We start from the raw sequence: 23,106 nt of genomic DNA, 5'->3' as shown, positions 1-23,106 counted from the left end.
TTTTAAGAAACCTGATACTAGGCAGCCAGTTTCATTTGCCCTACTGTCAGATGTATTTTCTGTTTTCCATTCCATTTGTTCCTCACCTTACAAGGTTCTACTGTTTCAACTAGCATTTTCTCTTGCATTTTATGGGACAATGCATATTGGGGGACTAAATAGGGTTAAAAAGATGGGTGGTCCTTTTATTGAAGATATTAACCTACTGAGGGATTCACTGCATTTCATTACCCCATGTCAAAAACTGATCAATCTGGTATGGGTTTTACCGTTACTCTTTACACCATGCGCGGCCTGGTGACCTGCCCCGTGACATGCTGTTGCCATTTTCTGAATTCCCGTCACCAAACATCTGTGTTTCTGTTGCTAATACAGAGTGATTCCTCTTTTTGTCTATGTTTCAATTTATACATTGTTTTCAGAAAGTGTTTGTGAATTTTGCCTTTCAATTCATTTGGCACTCATTCATTCAGGATCGATGCCGCAACTGAAGCTTCCCGCTGTGGTCTATCGATCAAAACGGTAAAACGCATTGGTCACTGAGAATCTTGTCATTCCAAGTGTTATGTGCGACCCTCATCTGGTATTGTAAGTTTTGTCCTTAGGTGGGATATTGACCCAAAATGTTGTAAAAAAAAATACTAAAACTAAGGATTGTGATAGTTTCACTTCACATTCCTGATCGCCAAACATTTATGTCATATTGAATGTTCTTTATATTTCATGATGGATGCGATTTGCTTCGTTGTGGCAAGTATACTTTTCTGTTCTATTTTCCACTATATTTACGACTCTGTTCTCGTTTTCATACTATGACTGGTGATGGCTGGTGTGTATTTTCTTCTAGATCCTAAAGAATGTGTGGTTTTCGTCATGGGACACTCCCATGTGCACTGGGCGGCTAAGAGAGCAAGCACCCTCTCCTATGGACGACAGCATGTTTTTTCTCATGATTATATATATGTTCATCGGTTGGGTACCAGTGGTATATCATGGGATGACTTGTTACCTCATGTGTTTAAAGTCTGTGGGGGTCTAGGGGGCAACGACTTGGATAACTTCCCCATGCGCACACTTATTCAGACCATGAAAAGGGACATTCTGACCTTGCTCCTTTTATTTTCAGACCTACTCCTTGTCTGGTCCAAAATAGTTCCCTGACTTGTTTGGCAACATGCTCGCTCCCAGGATGACATTAGCCACGTCTGCATAAAAATCAACAGGGCCATTTCTAAGTTTGTACAGAATCGGGGTGGTATAGCAGTTAGGCACACGTTGCTTGAAGATACCCTGCAACTTCTTATGTCTGATAGCATACACCTTACCAACATAGGCTTGGATATTTGGAATCCTGCCATTCAGGATGGCATGGAATTGGCGTATTGGCTGTTTAGGAAACTTATATCATAAGTGGTCATAAGCTAAGTTCATGGTCTGATGATCCCTGACATGTATGTTAAAAAAAGAGGAACTTTGTTATGCCATATGTAATGTTGTTATTTCTCGCGCTCCTCGAGTTGGGTTGGTTTTTAAACGGCTGAGGTGGATGCGGATCTTGTCTAGCCTCAGCCTCCCTGTGCTCTCCCCCAGTTACACATCCGTGCTATCACACACATATTCATTATTTGTGTTCTCTTGTCCCGCCCAGGAATCGAGCAGAGTCATGTGACGTAATGTAACTTTACGTGACTCCGCTGGGTTCCTACTTCCCCTGGGCAGAACAAGAGACACTGTGTGTGCGAGCAACGCGAAGGCAGTCTTGCGGTAGTGAGTGGGATTACCGGGACTCGCAGGTGTATCGTGTGACCTCCTGCCCACAACACACGGAATACCACCCACACCCGCAAGTTTTTTGGACGGGTCCCATTGGACCCGCATCCCGATGCAGTCATCTAGCCTGGGCCCTATTTTGCTACACCCATACAGCGTAACTACAAACTGTAAATACATTCCTTTTGAAACAAAATAAGTAACAGGATTTTCTGGCCAGGACTCTGCCGACATCAGTAAACAGCTGGTTATGTGAACTTTGGATTTTTACAGGAAATTCAGCTGGACTGTGGTACACAACAGAGTTATACATGGTCATTTACCCTTTCAGAGAAGCATAGGGTCATAAACATTGCCCACTGATTTAGTGTCTGCAGTAGTATTAAGAACTAGAATGGGATTGAATAGGCTGGGACAGAAAATACATGTGTCAAAAAATGAAAGAATGAATACAGGTCCTGGACATGGGAGCTAAAGTGAAATTCCCAGTTTAGCAGACAGACAAAATACTTACACAATAGGGGAAATAGTTGCTTGAGGATACGGTGCTGGAAGGAGGGTCTCTGTCTTTACTGTGGTAAAGTAGGGCACCTGTTGCGAACTTGCCCTACATGTCCGGGGAGATATCCAGATATCCAGTAAGATAAACTTCTAGTCTCGGTGGGTCTCACTTGGGGCAAGATTTCCGTCATGTCAGAGGCACTCATTGACTCGGGAGCAGCGGGTCTTTTTATTGACAGTACCTTTGCCCAGAAGCACTCTATCCCGTTACAGCTTCGGACTGCTCCACTTGCCATTGAGGCGATCGATGGTAAACCGTTACAGCCACCGCAGGTCACCCATGAAACCGCTCCTTTATCTATGGCTGTTGGGGCTCTTTGTTGCCTGAGGAGTATCAAGAGTTTATATAGAAGAAGTCACCAATTCAGTGAATTGAAGTGAAAAGAAAATATAAAGTGAAATAATATAAGTGATAATTAGAAAAAATCTCCTCACAAATATTCAAAACAAGATAAACTTCACAGGATTGGGGCGCAAGTACATGTGGAGAAAAACAAAAAACTACAATAATAGTGCAGTAAGAAATGTACACTTAATAGTGTAAATGTGCAGTGCACTCACAAGTGTAGCAGTATAGGAAGCTCATCAAAAAAGACCAAAAGGCTTGTAATCTTCTTTCAGTCTGGAAATGTACAAACAGAGACCCAAATGGTGCAGAATCTTTTATCCAACGTTTTAATAAAGTAGAATAAAACTTACAAAATTGGTGGCATAACTCAAATGACGTTATGCTAAATCAGCCATACAGTGTAAAAATCCTGAGAATGGAACAGAAGATCAAACGTCCACAGGTAAGTCAGGATCCGAGAGTAACAGCATATAAAGCAATATACTCAAATAAAATAAATTCTCAACGCGTTTCGCCGTGTTAAAACCAGCTTCCTCAGGAGAAAAAGTAAAGTGAAAACAGTCCGGAAAGAAAGTCCGTTTTAAAGGCACTTCCTTATAGCGTGATGACGTCGTTCAGTTGCGTCGTCCCGTAGCCGCGTCAAAACTCAGTCTTCCGTTTCGGCTAAATAAAATAAATATATATTTTTTATTTTTTTTATATTTATATATATTAAATATCTTTAATATATAAATATAAATAAAGATATATTTAAATAAATGTTAAAATATCAAAATCTACATTAAGACCATCTTTTTTAATAGTCTGAAATTTAAAAATCCACTCTGTTTCTTTCTTTGATAAAAACTCTTTTATATCTCCACCACGCCAATACCTTATCAATTCCTATCATTTTAAAACTAGAAAAAGATAATTTTTGACAATTTATGCAATGTCTGGGTACGCTGTGTTTTGTATTTTTCTTTCTTATACCTCCTAGATGTTCCAGACCACGTATTTTTAGTTCCCTGGATGTTCTTCCTATATATTGTATCCCGCATTTACATTCAAGTAAATAGATTACATTTTTTGATTTACAATGAATGAAATGTCGGATTTCATACTCTTTTTTCGTGCATTTAAACGAATTTGTTTTTTTCTTCTGTAAAGTACATGTGTTACAAAATTTGCATCTACCATATCTGAAAAAAACAGAAGGTTTATATGGTAAAAAAGATTCATTTCTGGTAGGATTTTTTTTTGGAACAGCACTGGGAGCTAAAATAGTTTTCAAATTATGTAATTTCTTATAAATTATAATAATAAAAAATAATTTATAAGAAATTACATAATTTGAAAATTTGAATTCATGTGGGTACTATGTGCTGCGGAATGCTATAAAACTGCTGACCGTGAGTTGCTGGCGATAATACTCGCTCTCAAAGAATGGAGGCATTTGCTCGAGTCCAGTCTGCGTGCAGACTAAATCACCCCGTCACCTTCCAGTGGGACTTCTCCAACCCATACCTAATGGTGAGAGGCCATGGCCACACCTTCCGCTGTCTAATTGTAACACAGTTATCCTCATGGTTGTCGGTTTTCGAAAATGATACACTGCATACCATTCAAAAAGCTCCCTTCCGCTAAGGAATTGGCTATGGTTTTTATCAAGTAGATCTATCGGCTACTTTCTGACCGGGGTAGCCAGTTTGTCTCGAGATTTTGGAAGGCCTTCTGTGCGCAACTAGGTATCCAACTCTCCTTCTCCTTGGCCTACCACCCACAATCAAATGGGTCTGCGGAAAGGGCAAATCAGGCCTTGGCGCAAATCCTGCAGTGCTATATCTCGGACCAACAGAGTAACTGGTCGGATCTGCTACCCTGGGCGGAATTTGCTCATAATGGTGCTGTCTCGAGCTCCACCCGGTTCTCCCCTTTCATGGTGAATTATGGGTATCAGCCATCCATTATTCCCGATAATTTCACTTCCCAGGGAATTCCGGCACTAGAGGATCATCTCCAGCAGATCCGTTCCAAATGGGTGCAGGTCCTGGAGGCACTATGCCGCTCACAACAGTGTCAGGAGCACCAGGCTAATCGTAAATGCCTACCCGCACCTTCCTATCAGGTCGGGGAAAGAGTCTGGTTATCCTCTAGAAATCTCCAGCTCCGGGTACCCTCCCAGAAACTGGCTCCCCGGTATGTGGGGCCTTTCCGTATACTCCGACGGGTAAACCCTGTGGCCTGTGCCCTGGATCTTCCTTCCAACATGCACATCCACAATGTGTTCCATATCTCGCTGTTGAAACCTCTGATCTGTAATCGTTTCACTACAGTTGCTCCTCGTCCCCGCTCGGTGATTGTTGACAACTATGAGGAGTTCAAGCTCTGCTCAATAGTCGACTCTCGTTGGTTCCGTGGGAAGCTTTCTGCTGCATTGCTGGAAGCTATTACAGTCTGGCTGGGTTGCCATGGCTACACTCCTGTCACTCCTGTGACTCAGCCCATTGTCCAGCCCACAGCCAGCCCCTTTTGGCTATTTAAGCAGCTACACTTCACTTCCTCCTTGCCCTTGTGTTCTTTCCGGCTGCAAGTGCTATCTCTGTGTTTCTGAATTCCTGTGCATGACCTGGCTTTCTCTGACGTCCCTCACGGCTCCTGATTCCTGGCTTGATCCTGACTTCGCTGATCTCCATATTCCTGACCCAGGCTTGTCTGAGTACCCGTCTTGGTTCCTGACCCCGGCTTGTCTTTTGGTATATGGTTTTGGATCACGATTTGGCTTTGTTCGCTTTTGTTATTACAATAAAGGTTTTTACGTTTCGTGTCTGTCTGGTTCCTGGTCCCAAACACACGATATGGGAAATAGTTGCTTGATGATAAGGATTTGTTTAAAAAAATAGAGCAACCTAGCAGATTACTATGTTATGTACGTTGAGACAGACCGACCAGGGACCTCAGGTTGTCCCTCTCCGCCAAGAGCGACTTCTCCCTTCAGGACAATAATTCCCCGCAATCCGTAGGCAATATCCCGTAGGCGCTCTCCACCAAGAGCGACTTCTTCCACTAGGATGACAAACTACCGCAATCCGTCGCCAATATCACCAAAGTAAAGGGATTGCGATATCCCTTTACTTTTCTTGGGGATATTGATGACGGATTGCGGTGGTTTGTCGTCCTGGCGGGAGAAGTCGCTCCGTCACACACGTTGATACTCAGCACATAATATTGAAAGAAAACTATCTTATGTGCATGGTCATATAAATTATCTGCATAAGAGAAAATGAGAGAACACTGGTTGAGAGACTCAAGAGTGGTAACAGACAACTTTCTTAAGTATATGGATGCTTTACTATTGTCTATCTGCCCATATGCAGTTCTTGTGTAACAAAGGAAATACCACAATAAAAAGGTATTCCCAAAAAAAAGACAATACTAAGTTTTCTCTGAAAATCTGATTTTCCCACAATTTACTGTACATTTTAACTTTATCTTTTCTCTAGGTTCTATAAATATTTTATCTTTACTGTACCCCAAGTGTAATAAGAAAAAAAACTGTAGATGCAAGTAGATAATGCTTGAAAGTCTTTATTTAGAAGGTGTGACACATTCAGTAAATCAAGTTCTCATAATGATAAGAAAGAAAGAAGAAAATCATAAGGTCCAAAGCAGAAATATCCTCTATAAGAGAAAAAGTGTATTTGTTGTAGAGTCATACTTCAAAGATAGATCTGATCTGAAAAGAAAACAAAAAAAATCATAAAATGCAGGTTTATGGTAGACAATGGCAACTCATTTTTAAAACAAAAGAACAAATACACGTTTTATATCATATTTATACAAAGATGCGTGAGTAACTCATTGATAAGTATTAGAAGTTTAAACAGAACAAAAATAAATTATACATTTATGTAATTCCAGCTTAATTTATAAAGAGTCTGTCCTATATGGAAAAGGTACAATTCAGTATTTTGTGTGAGCACCAAGTATCTTCTTACATATAAAATTAGATTTGCTGAGGGGGGCGTGGCCAGCCGTCGGAAAAGATGGACGCTTAGGAGAAGAGCTCCGCTGCGGCCCTAACCATTAATAGCCATCTATAGCCATCCTGCATCATGGGCAGAAATAAAAAGTTGCCTGAAGAGCCAGAGACCCCCAAGGGCAAAGGCAAACCGTCTTCCGCCTCCTTGCGGGAATACTTTCAGACGCCACGAGACCTGGCCACGCTGCCTCCTGAGGGCCTTGGGGTCCCTTCGCCTGCGAGCACGGAGGGTACGGAAGACAGCCGACAGAGTTGCAGTGACGATGTCCCTGCCGATATCCGAAGCCAGGAGACTGTACACCGTCTGTTTTCCTCGGCCCCATGGAAGGAAGACTTCGGTACCCTGATCACAGAACTTAAGCACGCGGTGAAGGAAGAAGTGGCGACGCTGCGAGCTGATCTATTAGGCCTTGACAAGCGCCTTACCACTCAAGAACAGGAATCTACACGTCTCACGCATAACCTTAAGAACGTGGCAAAGGTTTCTGCTCAACATACTCTTTACCTGGCGGATTATAGACGGCGGTTGGAAGATCTCGACAACCGAGGCCGGAGGCATAATATCAGGGTCCGAGGCTTACCTGAGGCGCTGCCCCAAGAGGGTGAGGACTTGTTCCGGATACTTACCGTCTTGTTCAACGCACTACTCAACCGACCCCCGGAGACGGCTATCTGTATGGGCCGAGCCCATAGGGCTTTACGACCGCGTGGTCCACCGTCGGCACCCCCCCGGGATATCATCATTGACCTCAGACCGCATGGATCACCTTTCCCGCCGCCGCCGTGAGACGTCCAGACCCCGAAGCCCTCCGAGACAACCGGATTTGGCTCCTGTCCCTCGTCGTCCTGCTGATCCTCCAGGTCGATTCACGCGAGAGGAGTGAGGATTTTCTCGGTTTGTGAATAGTCCCCTACGGGGCATCGTTGTTTGCGACTCTGTGTCCTGTTTTTGGGCTCCCGTTTTGAGCCCTCTACTTCTTCGACTTTCACCTTTGGCGGCTGCGGATGGCCCTTGGGGGCGCTCTACTGGACTTAATATTAACCAACAGACCTGACAGAGTAACTAATGTGCAGGTCAGAGGGCACCTAGGAAATAGTGATCACAATATAATACATTATAACTTGTCGTTAGAGGAGCCACAAGAACTATGAACTTTAGGAAGGCAAAGTTTGATCAACTAAGAGAAGCCCTTGACACTGTAAATTGGGAAAATGTCCTCAAAAACAAAAGCACAGACACTAAATGGGAGATTTTTAAAAATATCTTAAATTCTCACTGTGAAAAGTACATACCGTATGGGAATAAAAGAGTCAGGAACAAGAGAAAACCAATGTGGATAAATAAAAATGTAAAGGTGGCAATAAATGGCAAAAAAAGGCATTTAAGCTACTAAAGCAGGAAGGCAGTGAGGAAGCACTAAGAAGCTATCGGGAAAAAAATAAAATATGTAAAAATCAGATAAAAGCAGCAAAAGTGGAGACAGAAAGACTCATTGCCAAAGAGAGTAAAACAAACCCCAAAATGTTCTTTAACTATATAAATAGTAAAAAGGTTCAAAATGAAAGCGTTGGCCCCTTAAAAAGTAATGAGAGAGAAGTTATAGACGGGGATCAGGAAAAAGCTAATCTATTAAATATATTCTTCTCTGCTGTATTCACAGAGGAAAATGAAATGCCAGGTAATATACAGCAGGATGAGATAAATGCCCCAGTACATGTCGCCTGTCTAACCCAGGAAGAAGTGCAGTGCCGCCTAAAAAAAATCAAAATAGACAAATCACCAGGTGCAGATGGCATTCACCCCCGAGTTCTAAGGGAGTTAAGTAATGTAATAGACAGACCCCTATTTCTAATATTCAAGGACTCTATAGTGACAGGGTCTGTTCCCCAGGACTGGCGCATAGCAAATGTTGTGCCAATATTCAAAAAGGGGACAAAAAGTGACCCGGGGAATTATAGGCCTGTTCGTTTAACTTCTGTTGTATGTAAACTGTTTGAGTCTTTCCTATGAGATGCTATTTTGGAGAATCTCAATGAAAATAAATGTATGACTCCATATCAGCATGGGTTTACAAGGGATCGGTCCTGTCAAACTAACCTGATCAGCTTTTATGAGGAGGTGAGCTCAAGACTGGATCGGGGTGAATCGCTGGATGTCATATATCTTGATTTTTCCAAAGCATTTGATACGGTGCCACATAAAAGGCTGGTACATAAAATGAGAATGCTTGGGCTGGGGGAGAATGTGTGTATGTGGGTAAGTAACTGACTCAGTGATAGGAAACAGAGGGTGGTTATTAATGGTACATACTCTGAGTGGGTGACTGTTACTAGTGGGGTACCACTGGGGTCAGTTTTGGGTCCTATTCTTTTTAATATATTTATTAATGACCTTGTAGAGGGATTGTATAGTAAAGTATCAATCTTTGCAGACAATACTAAGCTCTGTAAGGTGGTTAACACTGTAGAGGACAGTGCACGATTACAAATGGATCTGCATAGGTTGGAGGCTTGGGCTGGGATGTGGCAGATGAGGTTCAACACAGATAAATGTAAGGTTATGCACATGGGGAAGAAAAATCCAGGCTGGGAATATGTATTAAATGGGAAAACACTGGGGACGACTGACATGGAAAAGTACTTAGGAGTCTTGGTTAACAGTAAATTTACCTGTAGCGACCAGTGTCAGGCAGCTGCTGCTAAGGCAAATAAAATCATGGGGTGCATCAAAAGGGGCATAGATGCCCACGACAAGGAAATAATTCTACCATTGTACAAGTCACTAGTCAGACCACACATGGAATACTGTGTACAGTACTGGGCACCAGTGTACAAGAAAGATATAGTGGAGCTGGAGAGGGTTCAAAGACGGGCAACCAGAGTAATAAGGGGAATGGAAGGACTACAGTACCCAGAAAGATTATCAGAATTAGGGTTATTTAGTTTGGAAAAAAGACGGCTTAGGGGGGACTTAATAACTATGTATAAATATATAAGGGGGCAGTACAGAGATCACTCCCAGGACCTATTTATACCCAGGACTGTATCTATAACAAGGGGACATCCTCTACGGCTGGAGGAAAGAAGGTTTCTACACCAGCACAGACGGGGGTTCTTTACAGTAAGAGCGGTGAGACTATGGAACTCTCTGCCAGAGGAAGTGGTAATGGTAAACTCAATAAAAGAGTTTAAAAGGAGCCTGGACGTGTTTCTTGAAAGCAATAATGTTACAAGTTATGTATATTAGATTAATAGGGACAGAACGTTGATCCAGGGATTTATTCTGATTGCCATATTTGGAGTCGGGAAGGAATTTTCCCCCTGGTATGGGGCAATTGGCATCTGCTTCATAAGGGTTTTTTGCCTTCCTCTGGATCAACACAGTAGGGACACAATATGTATATAGGTTGAACTTGATGGACTTTGGTCTTTTTTCAACCTTATGAACTATGTTACTATGTAGTATTGCCCCATGAAGACATGTTTGGGCCTTGCCACGTGGTTTTCGCCTGCTACATCATGGCGTAGAGACTGTGCACCTGGGACTTCCTTTTTCGCCATCTATACTGCCTTCTATGCCTGCGAGTATCTGGGGTCGCCGGCCATGTGCTCCTCTCTCTGGCCCCCTCGGTGGTCATGTCCCTTACCTGAGCTGGCCAGTCCTTCGTGACTTCAACACTGTAGATGTCTTCGGAACCGGGCTGTTTTGATTTGGATTTTGATTTTGGTTTGTGTGTTATGGTGTTCTACTGTATTGTGTGGTACACTATGCGAGCCATGTTATTGCTGTTTTCTTGCCGATGTCTGTGTGACCATGCCACCATGATCTCTATGTATGTATTTGCGGGGGGGGGTTGATTTGGGACGGGGGGGTTGTTTTTTTTTTTTTTTATATATATGTCTACACCTGTGGTTAAGTACTGCCCTTGCAGTCTTTGCCCGTTACACTTGACACTACGCCCCCGTGTGGTCTATCTTGCTCATATGCTCGCACTGTACGTTATATGCATTCACATCACACTTAGCTATTCATGTTGTTGATTATGTGTGCACCTGTGGACGGACCCTGTCGTTTTCGGTGGGCCCTTATGACCTCGCTATTGCCCTAGCTTATTGAGGCCGCTCCTAGGCAGTCCCGTTCTGTCGATCTATTCCCATCACACATTTTCTCGATGAGGGAGTTCCCCCTCCCTCTCCGTGTACATTTTGTGTAGCTGTATGGGGATGCTTTGGGTCTACTTCCACACACATTACTCTTATTATTATTTCAGGGGATATGGGGGGGTTGGGTTTGGGCGGGTTGCTTTGGGGTGTTAGGGGATTTTTTTTTTTTTTTTTTATTATTTAACACCTGTGGTCAGGCATCACAGTTAGAATTTGCCCTGCAGCCCTCCCTCGACGTTACACTTCACACTACATTCATGTGACATTGCTGTTCTGGGCTTGATCCGGTTGCTCATTAACTCTATCTGTGCGTTCGCATTATACATGGCGTGCACTCACACCACGTTTTGTTGTTTTTGCATATACTTCTGCCTGGGTTCTATCGTCCCGGTGTTTGCTCTATGGCCCTTTTTTTTTTTTTTTTTTTTTCTTCCTGCCTTAATTGGGGCCCTACACGCCTGTGCAATCGCTGTTCAGTTCTGTCTATCTGCCCTCATCACAAATCATAAATTTGTTTTTTCACATACAGGGTTGCTACCTCTCTGCCTCTATGAATGCGCACTTTAACCTGGACACACGGGGGAGGGGTTTGTGGGGGTGTTTCTTCATGTGTACCCTGTAATGTGCTATTCTGGTCTAGACGCGGAGTTGCGCCGTGGATGTTTTCTTCGCTTATCGCACCTCCCAGATGCACCACACATATTTGTGCTTTATTTCTTTATGGGGGGGGGGATTTTCTTAATTTAATTATTGTTTTTCTTTTTCACACCTCCTTGCGGTCATGGTAGGCCGCCAGGATACCCCCTCCACGGGTGTGCCTTTTGCCTCCCTCACACTAGATTTCTTGCCCCATGGGGTTGTTCTCTGGGATGCGACTCCGTGTCTGGACTGGATTATATATTTTATGTTTTTTTTTTTTGTTATATATATATTTTCAATGTTGTACATCTGTATTTGCTCTGTGACCTGGTCCGGTGCATTGCGTGCTCTGACGGCCACCTTCTGCTGCCCTTTATTGGGAACCCGCCACTACATGATGTATGCTGTTCGTACTTGTTTTCTTGCGGTCTCTCGCTCGGTTTTCCTCTAGTATCGAATGTTTTATGATTCCTTATTGGAATCCTTCACAGATTACTATTAGTAAAAGAGGTATCACACTGATGTTTCTCTCTTTGGATCTTTGGTAATTCCTGCGGGATATAGAAATACTGCTGATGGTTCGGGGCGGCGGCGGCTGCCTTCCGCACCAGTGTTATTTTGTTTTTATTCCCTTAGTTATACAGTTTTCAGTGCACCTGCTTCCCCTCTGGACGGGTGACGCTTACCCCCTCATTGGGAGTGTTTAACGTTACTGAGGTGGTTACGGCTGCCGTCCTTCCTTGTTAGGGAGGCCGCGTTCCACTATCCAGTAGTCACTCCAGGTGGTTTTTGTGTCCCTTCCTCCTTTCTGCCCTACCCTGCCCTTTCCCTTCCCTCCTCAGCCCCTCCACCCCCTTTTTTCTTCTTCTTCTTCTTCTACTTCTTTCTCTTCTTTTCTCTCTTTCCTCTCTTCTCTCTTTTGCTTCTCTCATGGCCTCTGCTGTGGCGCCCTGGCGTCCTCCCTGTGTTCCTTGTGACCTGCGCTATCACAAAGCCTCTGTTGTCTACCTTCAGGAGACCCATTTTAAGGCATCCAAGCCGCCTACGTTGCTCAATGCTTCCTACCCATTGGGGTTTTTTAGTAATAATGTTACCTCTAAATCTAAGGGCACGGCGATTCTTTTTGACAAACATACCCCATTTCTTGAGAAGGCTACTCTGACGGATCCAGGTGGTAGATTTGCGGACTCCCTGTACACTTTCGCTAATGTTTATCTGTCTAACAGGCAGCTAGGATTCTTGAGTTGCTAGGTCCTTTCAGGAAGGTCTGTTGGTCCTCGGAGAGGATTTTAATGTGGCTCTGGAGCCTGCGGTGGATACTTCTGCTGGGCACTCCTGCACCCCCCCATGTCCTCCACCGGTTGAAATCCTTACTCCATGATTTCCAACTAGTGGACTATTGGAGGGCGCTACATCCTTGCGACAGGGACTATAGGTTTGTCTCCACTCCTAGGGGGCTCTACACTAGAATTGACTATTTCTTTATGCCGTACTATCATCTGCACTCGTTGAGGGCGGCGCGATATGGTTCGATTACCTGGTCGGACCATGCACCGCTGATAATGGACTTGACTTCGACGTTGACCAGGCCGACTTCCTCATCATGGAGACTTAATGAAACGCTCTTTTCTGACCCTGTGCTTCTGGCCGACACTTGGACGTTCTTGACTAATTACTTCTTAGAAAATTCAACGCCTGACGTTTCCCCGCTGACTGTTTGGGAAGCTCATAAGTGTGTGGTCCGCGGGCATCTAATTAAGATTGGCGGACTCGGCTGCCCTTGGGAAATTGTATCAGGAAATAGCGACTATTGAACAGGTTCATAAGGACACTCTCACGGACGCAATGTTCCAGCGGTTGGACCTTCTTAGGAAGGATTTATCCTCCCTGCTTGCTGCTAAAGCGAGGCATTCCTTTTTAAAATTGAGGGCGATATACTATGAACACGAGGATAAACCCGACAAATTTCTCGCACGGGCACTGCGTGGTCGCCGGCGACTCTCTTACATTCCTAAAGTACGTTCTTCGTCTGGGGCCCCCTGTAGGCTCCCCCAGGAGATTATGACAGCTTTTACGGAGTATTACTCCAGTCTCTATAACCTTTCTGATCCTCTCCCCCCAAGCTGTGCGGTCATCCAAAATATCTGCGTACCTCGATAGAACTTTGAGGAGAAAATTGTCTGTGGCGGAGGCGGAGAGTATGGAAACTCCCATCACCTTGTCTGAATTGGGGGCTGCCATTAAAAGTTCAAAGCTGGGGAAATGCCCTGGTCCTGACGGGCTTCCCTTGCTCTATTATAAAAAGTTGTTGGACGTCTTGGGTCCGCAGCTGGTGCTCTCTCTTAACGCTATCCTAGACAGCAGGGCTATCCATCCGCACACCCTGATGGCTACTATCTCCTTAATTCCCAAGGAGGGCAAAGATTTGGAACAATGTAGCAGCTTTCGGCCCATTTCTCTGCTTAATGCAGATCTTAAATTATTTTCTAAAATCCTTGCTTCTAGAATGCAGTGTTTCATTCCGGTCCTGGTTCATCCTGACCAAACGGGTTTTGTACCGGGACAGGAGTCCAGGGATAGCACGATCCGGGCCCTGAATTTGATACATTACGCGCTCCAATCTCGGACTGAGACTATCCTCCTGTCGACGGACACTGAAAAGGCGTTCGACAGGTTGGATTGGTCGTTTATGTTTGCGGTCCTGGAGCGAATGGGTTTTGGTCCCAACATGCGACGTTGGGTGGCATCCTTGTATTCCGGCCCGTCCGCCAGGATTCGGGTCAATGGGATGCTTACTGAATCCTTTCCCATCACGAACGGAACTAGGCAGGGCTGTCCGCTGTCTCCTCTGCTTTTTATATTGTCCCTGGAGCCCTTTTTGGAATCTGTACGGTGGAACACTGATATTCGGGGACTCCGGGTTGGAACGACCACGCACAAAATTTTGGGCTATGCGGACGATTTGCTCTTTGCGATTACGCAACCGCAGTTGTCTCTCCCGATTATTCTCCGGGAATTCCGGGAATATGGAGAACTGGCGAATTTAAGAATCAATAACTCCAAGTCTGAAATCCTAAATATAAATCTCTCTGCCGCAATTGCTACACTCTTGAGATCTAGTTTCCCCTTCAGGTGGTGTACAGAGAAGATGCGTTATCTGTGTATCTGGCTCGCAAATGATATGTCCGCTCTCTAGCGCCATAATTTCGCACCGCTACTGGTTGCGATCCAAAAAGACCTGAATGGGTGGGCCCCCCAGCATATCCCGTGGTTCGGGAGAATCAACGCGATTAAGATGAATATCATGCCTCGGCTTCTATTCCTTTTTCAGTCGCTCCCGATTGCGATTCCCTTGGCCTTTTTTTACCTCTGTGAGGTCCATGTTTCTAAGATTCATCTGGATGCGGAAGCAGTCCAGAATCAAATTTACCACCCTGTGTAGGACGAAACGATGTGGCGGCGCTGGTCTTCCTAACCCTCGCTTGTATTACCAGGCGTGTCATCTTCTCAGGGCTTTGGAGTGGTCCCATCGACCTCTCCATAAACTTTGGGTGGATATTGAGTCCGCGGCGATTACACTGCCGCTGCATCACCTTTTATGGCTGCCTCGCCATCATTCCCGAGCTCAAGCCCGCGGCCACCCATTTGTGTCCGCTACACTGCAAGTTTTGCATTCTTTACACTTGACACACGCTTTAACGACGTATCCTTCACCCTTGTTGCCGATTCGGAACAACCCTGACTTTCCCCCGGGACAGGGGGCCGGGCCCCTTTCTCTCGACTTTGCTGACAGATAAAGCCCAGATCTCTATGTTTTTGGTTGACGGCAAGTTGCGGCCCCTGACGGACATTGTGGTGGACAGACTACCTACCGCCTTAGATAAATTTCATTACCTTCAACTGAAGAGTTATCTTGCTACGATCCCTCGGAGGTGGACTCTGACTAGGGAACTTACTTGCTTTGAACTCCTCTGTACTGGGTCTTCCCTGCCTGCCCATGGCATCTCGCTGTTGTATCAGCTCCTATTACAGCCTATGACCGCCGTCCCTCTGCACTTTCAGGGCTATTGGGAACAGGCTTTGCAGGTTTCTTTGAGCCCCCAGGAGTGGGAAAAGATTTTCCTTCTTACACACAAATGCTCGCGTAGTACGAAGTTGCTGGAGACTTCATATAAACTTCTTGCTTGCTGGTACCGGACCCCTGTGGCGATTCATGGCGCCTTCCCAGACGTGCCCGATACCTGTTGGAGATGCATGGCGGGGGTGGGTACGCTGCTTCATATTTGGTGGGAGTGTCCGAGGATAGTTCCCTTCTGGCGACAGATTCACGCACTTCTGCCGAGATTCACGGATTGCTCAATTCCGTTTTCCCCTGCCACCTTCCTTCTACATAACACCTCCAGTTCGATCTCCAGTTATAGGAAGTCGGTAGTGCCTCATCTTTTTAATGCTGCGAAAGCTTTAATACCCCTTCATTGGAAGGACCCCGTACTTCCTTCCTTCAAGGAATGGATTGTGAAAGTGGAAAGCATTAGAACATTGGAGGAACTAACTATGTCCTCTGATGATCAGACTGTGAAGTATAATAGGACGTGGTATTACTGGTTGGAGTACGTTGCAAGCCCTGATGCTCGGTCCATACTGGGTATCTAGGTGTGGGCATGGTGCTTGGGGTGCTGTTGGAGAGGCTCCCCCCTCCCCCCCTTTTTTTTTTTTGTTTTTTTCTCTTCTCTTCTTTCTTCCCTTTCTTTTCTTCTCTCTTTACCTAATCTTCCGCTACTCCATACTACCCTGTTTCCCTGTTCCTTTCCCTTCCCTGTAGCCCCTTGTCCTACCCTTTTTGTTTCCCGTTTGTGCTGCCCTTTACGATGGTCAAATCACTCCATGCTGCTGCCAGTTTCGGGTGGTACTTTGATTACAGATGCAGACACGCACTGTTGAAGTTTTGTACATGTGCTTTTAGTACTTTCTGTGACAGTATTATATTCTGCCAGTTCCGCTGCGTCGGGACTTATGTTTCCCTTCCCCTTCCCTTTTATGGTGTGTTGTATGTCTCCTCTACCCTCTCCCCATTTCCTGTTCTACTTGTATGAAAAATTACTAAAAATTAATAAAAATATATTTACAAAAAAAAATAAAATTAGATTTGCTTATCTGGAATGCTGAAGTTTTACCTTTTTTAACCAATGAGACCAGTAAGAAGACCTCCTAAGACACTGGAAATAGCAACAAGAAGACCCCAACCAGATCAACTAATCCATCAACAATTGCGCCCTGCGAAAAAATAGTAAGGTAAGTGCATGCATTTAATATATTTAGCATTTTATGCATGTATCATTATCTATCTATCTATCTATCTATCTTATTAACTGCACTGCTTACCTTTTATAAATATATATATATATATATATATATATATGTACATTAAGTTTCTGAGGCTGCTGATCAGTCTTTGACCAATCAACATCACTCATTACATGTAAATCACTCATCACGCATTCCTTCTTCCGGAAAGGGAAGCGCAAATGGTGGCTCACGAGGACTTCATCGGTTGTGAGACAGTCCCTTGCACCGATTTATTCATGATGTTCCATGCACATTTTTGAGCACTTGTTTTCATTACGGCATGGAACATTATGAAGGCTTTAAGGTGTTAAATAACTTTGTTTTCAGTAATTTATTTAAAGCTTGAAAATAGTTAATGTCATACTTAAAATAACCGATGTGTTTCCCAAATATACTTTATAAATGCATAAATTGTCCCTATTCTGAACCCCTGTGACTAAACTGTATAATCTTTTATGCTTTCAAGTTTGTGACTGTTTAGTCTAATTTAGAAAATCTTTTTATTTATTTTTGAATTTAAATATGTATGTATATTTTAAATTGTTTAGTCTGATCTAGTGGACAAAATATATGATAAACAGGCAAAAATATATCCATTATGGATGCTCAGACAAACTGCAAACCTCATTGAATAGGTTAATGAATTGCTCACTGAGTTTTTTTCACTGTTGAGATCAATTAAAGTTTAGTCAGGTCAGTTCAGGGGTGAATATAGGTTTAAGTTTCATCACCATATAAATGGTAATAATACACTTCACAAAATGAATTAGATTGTCAAGAGTGAAAGTAAAGAAAGAACAATATGGTGGTTATGAGAAAAAAGCTATGCACTTGTGTGGAAGGATGAGTGGTGATGTGGGACTGTGGAGGCAATTACAAATATCAGAAAAGATTGGAAATCACAAATGTCTGATCAAAATGATGTATGGTTACAGTCATGTTGAAAAATATGGGTCTGTCTTTAACCCCTTAAGGACAATAGGGGTTTTTACTCGTAGTATATTGCGGGACAATGGCTCTTTTAACGTTTTTCAGTGTTACTGTTTAGCTGTGATTTTCTTCTCTCTCATTTCATGCTCCCACACATATTATATATTGTTTTTTTCAGGATAAACAGGGCTTTCTTTAGATACCATTTATCATATCATATCATCTAATTTACTATAAAAAAAATGATAAAATATGGGGATTTTTTGTTAAAAAATTACTTTTTCTCACTTTTTAAACAGAAAACTTTTACTCATCTGCAAAAACTAATGAAAAAACCTGCTAAATAGATTCTACTATTTGTCCTGAGTTTAGAAATACCCAATGTTTTTATGTTTTTTTGCTTTTTTCTACACATTATGGGGCAATAAGTACAGGTAGCGTTTTGCCATTTCAAAACGTTTTTTTCCAAATCTGGTCATTATTCCCCCCATGTGCCATTTCGGGTATCTTTGAAGCCGGCCAATGCAATTTACCCCATCAAATCATATATTTTTAAAAACTAGACACCCCAAGGTATTTGAAATGCTGGTATTTTAACCCTTTCAATGCACTAATTTTACCACTACCCTTTGTGAAACTTTATGGTAGTAATTCTTTTTGTATTTTTTTCACACATGTTGTACTTCAGTTATAAATTTATCGCTCCTGGTATATGTCCGTGTCACACAACACCCCAATATGTGTTCAGTAACATCTCCTGAGCGCAGCGATACCCCCCATGCATGGGTTTGTAGGGTTATTTGGGAGGTAAAAGGCCGCCTTTGTGAGGTGTGTATTTTTTTGCCATTTACACATCTGCCCCATGTCCCATATTTGGGACATCTTTGAACCCGGCCAATTCAATTTACCCCATCAAATCATATATTTTTTAATACTAGACACCCTATGGGCATTTGTAATGCCAATATTTTAACTCTTTCCATGATGGAATTTTTGTAAAGATAAAAAATTTTAGGACTTGCTTATTAAAAACTTTTTTTTTTTTTGCTGACAGTGGGGATTTTTACATGTTACCATATTTTGACCATTTTTTTTAAAACATTTTTGACCATTTTTTTTTTAATTTTTTTTTTAATTTTTTTTTTTTTTTTTTTTTTTTACACTAGTCACTCATTAGTGAGCTGGGCTCCATTGACCTTGCATGGTTGGATGCAGTACCTGCATTCAACCTGCAGGAGGAGCTCGAGAGTTCTCAAGAGGGTCTGGATAGACCCTCTGTGAACTCAAATCTCTTGTTAATGCCATCCTGTGAATGACGGCAACGTCATTCACAGGATGGCACTTGTGGTTGCTCCTCGGAGCAATCACAAGGCGATCGGGGGTCAGGGGGGTTGTGTTGCTACATGCCTCGATACTGAGGCATGTCAGCAACACAGTTTATGCTTAGGAAGCGATTCCGATCGCTTCCTAAGCAGTTTTAGCCGGGCGCCGCCGCGATCTTTGATGATCGGTGCGGCGGCGGCCATTTTTCCTCCGGGGAGGGCTGCCGAGGGCTGCCCTCCCCGGATCCACGGTCAGCCTCACTTGTGAGGCTTCCGTGGATGCTGCAAAGCCGCCGATCGCGGCGAAAACGCCGCGATCGCGGCGATGCAGCTATTTAACGGCAGCCCGTACATGTACGGGCATTGTCGTTAACCCGTTGCACGGCAACCCCGTACATGTACGGGGATTGTCGTTAAGGGGTTAAGACAGGAAAAAATAAGTGGCTGACCAAGACAATGCATTCTTCCTGAGTGGACACACAGTAGATCACTTATACAACGGCAGTGATTAGAGTGCTTCCCAGTATGTTTTCAAAGTACTGTATATAAAATGTTATATGCATTTTGTTACATGCATTTTGATTGTAGCAGCTACCAATATAAAAAAAGGGATGTAGCACGTGCTGTACAGGTGACCCTCGCCATGATTTGAGGCTGGTATTTGCTTCACTGTGGGATGTTAACATATACCTTTTTGGTCGAAATAAAACTATAACAGAATGTACTAACCACATCAAGAGCAATTTCCTCGACTATAGCCTTTAAGTCAATGTCACATTCATTTTTTAGGAGTGAGCCCTGCAAACATATAAGAAATAATTTCCACAAAATTAAATCAGCAAATCAGTCTTGTATTGGTTTCAAAATGTACATTTTGGCAAACATTTAGAAATTAAAAGGTTAGCGTTATTGAATACTCCCATATAGCATCTGTAAGTTATAAATATTTTTGGGAAGATTAAAGCAAATTATGATGAAATAATACTTTAATCATTTAAAGTTTGTGCTGGGAAGACTTAAGTGACACATAAGCAGTCACTGGTTTTAGAAGTTTAAAAAGCTGCTTAAATATCCCTGTATCGTTTTTTTTAACGTGAGTAAACCTTCAGATACAAGTCTACATTGACAGATCTGCTAATGTTAGTACCCATGCCAGAGAGGGAAATGAATGTTTCTTCTAAGTGGAGCAACACATTTAAGGCAAATTATGAAAATCTCCTCCCTGAGATAACAGAGAATTTTTTTTTATATATATATATAAATAAGTATATGAAAAACACTTTACCTCATAATTAATTGTTCCTCCACAAATGTTAACTGCATCTTCGTCTTCTATGATCTCAGCAACTTCATCACCTTTACAGTTCTGAAAGGAAATTATAATAAGTGTGATTCATAAGGCAATGTGGACATGGATTCTTCCTCCTAATGCATTCTCCCCTTCTGGCAGGTATCAGTTTTTAAACCTGGTAACACCACCTAGCACAATGGTGCACTAGCTTTCTATGTGAGCTAACAGGCCCTCATGTTAGGAGTTACGCTTCTTACAGTGTTTTTCAAAAAAATTATAGTGAAAAGTTTAGTTTCCCAAATCATAGAATAGAGGTGACTTATATGATGTCACACCATTCTTTCTGATCTTAGTTTTCTTTTTGAGTTCACTATATCCCAATATAGCCTCTTGACTTACCTTGACTCCATTCTCCCATTTTACCTTGTCTTCTACCACAAGGTTGATACCCACAGAGGAACAGTGAGCAACCTATTTGCAAACAAAAATAAACAATGTATTATAATTGAAGCGTGTTCTTTACTTTAACATCATATGTTAAGAATGATTATTAAAGATGGCAATATTTAAGTATAAATACTTTTATAGACATTAAAACTAATAACGTTTGCTTTTTATAACAGAGACAGTTTGCAAGAAAAGAAAAAGAAAACTATAGAAACAACCAAACACACTTTTGCACATACACTTTGGCAAGTACCCTTAATACACTTCAATTTTAATATTGTATGCTTTCTAGTGTTTTGCATTATTATAACAGAAACTAAATATACCGCTTACCAGATCACTTATGACATCGTTTGCTGTACAACTCTTGTAATGGGCTGTTAGATGCTGAAATAAATGAATGTAGATTATTTGTGAGAGCTCTGAAACAATAATTTCTGGGTACATAAAGGTAAGCAGGCAATGCAACAAAACAGGGTGCTGCGTTGTATAGTTTCTATATTAGAACTTTCAAACATCACAAAGAGTTTATTATAGAGGCAGCATTACTAAGGATCAGACCAACTTGTAGCCAAACAAAAAGAATGTGTTTAAAATTGTCAACTCTACATGGAAAAGAGTTTATGGAGAACCAAATATAGTGTACACCTCAAACACACCCCAATGGTAGCCTTTCCCTATCCATAAAGTAAATACATGATGACCTGCAACATATATCTAGTAGTGTTTGTAGTAATGTTTCCATTCTCTACCACAACCAAAGGTGTAGGATTTATGCTTTGTCTTGACGTTCTAGAAACATGTCCATTGCATGTACATATTAACCTCTAACAAATCAATAAAATAACCACAGACACAGAAATGTAAATTGGATAAAATTGGCCGTAGCTTTATTTAAAAGGGTATAAGAGGCATTAACAACAAAAACCATTTAACGTAATAACCAAATAACTTCTTATATATAATACACCAAATACAATCCGCCCCTTTGTCAGCCAGATTGTGTAACACCAAGCCTCTGTCCACCTCAACACAGAGGCGACTTTTACCCCTTATAAAACTACGACAATATAACATATTACATGCCTTAAATTTACAACAAAAGGGGGGGGGGGACGTTTGCTCAGCAAAAGCTCCTTGCAGATTTTTCTTGAGGTGACTTTAATCTCCCTGCGCGCAGCTATTTATTTATTTTACAGTTGCCTCACGCTGTGAGCACAGCTGACTGCACCAATCAGCTGAGCTTATTTTTCCCGCCGCACAGAATGCCCACTCAAACCTCGTGCTGCAGCACAGCTGATTAACCAATCAGCTGCGCTAAATAAACTGCCTGCCCAGTAACCTAGAATTAGATCTAGCTAGCCTAGCCCACCAAAACTTTATGCCTTAACTATCCTGACCTTTTAGTGACCCTTATTATATAACTAATGTCCAGCAATGGACAATTAGCGCGCCGCTTAGGCAGCTTGCGCTTTCAATTCTTCTTGGTAGTGCTCATGCAGTAGTTATGAGTGCAGAAACCAATGTTTAGGTGATGTGGATAGTTCCCCAGGATTCCTCTAGATAGAGAACCAATACCAGCACTTCCAAATGCAGATTACTTAATATGACCAAATGACGAAGCCTTTCAACATTTATAGGACACCATATCCCTGCTTATAGTTGTCGGCATAGCATTAGTGAAAAAAGTTGTGATACATATCAACAGCTTTTATGACATTGGAAAAATAAGATTGCTTTTTACCAGGATTTTGAAAGCAGGATTAAGGATATTTTTTACATGACATTTTCCTTTTACAACATCACCAGAGCACCCGCAATCCTATGGAAAAAATAATAAACAAATTATATTATTATACAGAGGTATTAAGTTAAATATCATACATTTTTTCACAAGAATGCCATTTTTTGCATGCCTAGTCCACTGTCTCCATGTTTTAATTTATATTTATGTTTTTGTTTTTTTAATTTAATTTGTTTAGATTTTTGTTGGGGAAGGGGTTTAGAGTGGGGGCGTTTGTCTGTTATGTCATGTTAGCAAAATGTTTTCCCCCAACATGATAGCCAGATGATCTATTTTTTTAAATAGTAGGTTACCGTGGGTAGCATGCAGCCATATTAGGTCTTCACAATGGACCATTCAGTGTCTAAAGGCAGTAACTGAATGTTACTGTTAATGTGTATAATTAGATAAGCTGCCAATAAATAATGGAAATTAACTATTCACATGTAAAGTTAGGTTATCCTTAGACTGCAGCAAATGATT

General features: G+C 42.3%; 1 long non-coding RNA gene across 1 annotated transcript; it reads right to left on the bottom strand.

The window, feature by feature from the left end:
• Window positions 1–20,271: 20,271 nt before the first annotated feature.
• On the bottom strand, window positions 20,272–22,656 carry LOC128482943 (uncharacterized). Its single transcript, XR_008351030.1, has 4 exons — window positions 22,585–22,656; window positions 21,174–21,227; window positions 20,793–20,864; window positions 20,272–20,468 (listed from the first exon to the last, which is right to left on the bottom strand). It is a non-coding gene; the product is annotated as an uncharacterized LOC128482943 (long non-coding RNA).
• Between the last annotated feature and the right edge of the window lie 450 nt (window positions 22,657–23,106).

The sequence above is a fragment of the Spea bombifrons genome, chromosome 3 (assembly GCF_027358695.1).
Source record: "Spea bombifrons isolate aSpeBom1 chromosome 3, aSpeBom1.2.pri, whole genome shotgun sequence".
Taxonomy (NCBI): domain Eukaryota; kingdom Metazoa; phylum Chordata; class Amphibia; order Anura; family Pelobatidae; genus Spea; species Spea bombifrons.
Note: the sequence above shows the minus strand (reverse complement) of the source record. Positions and strands in the feature narration are given on the sequence as shown.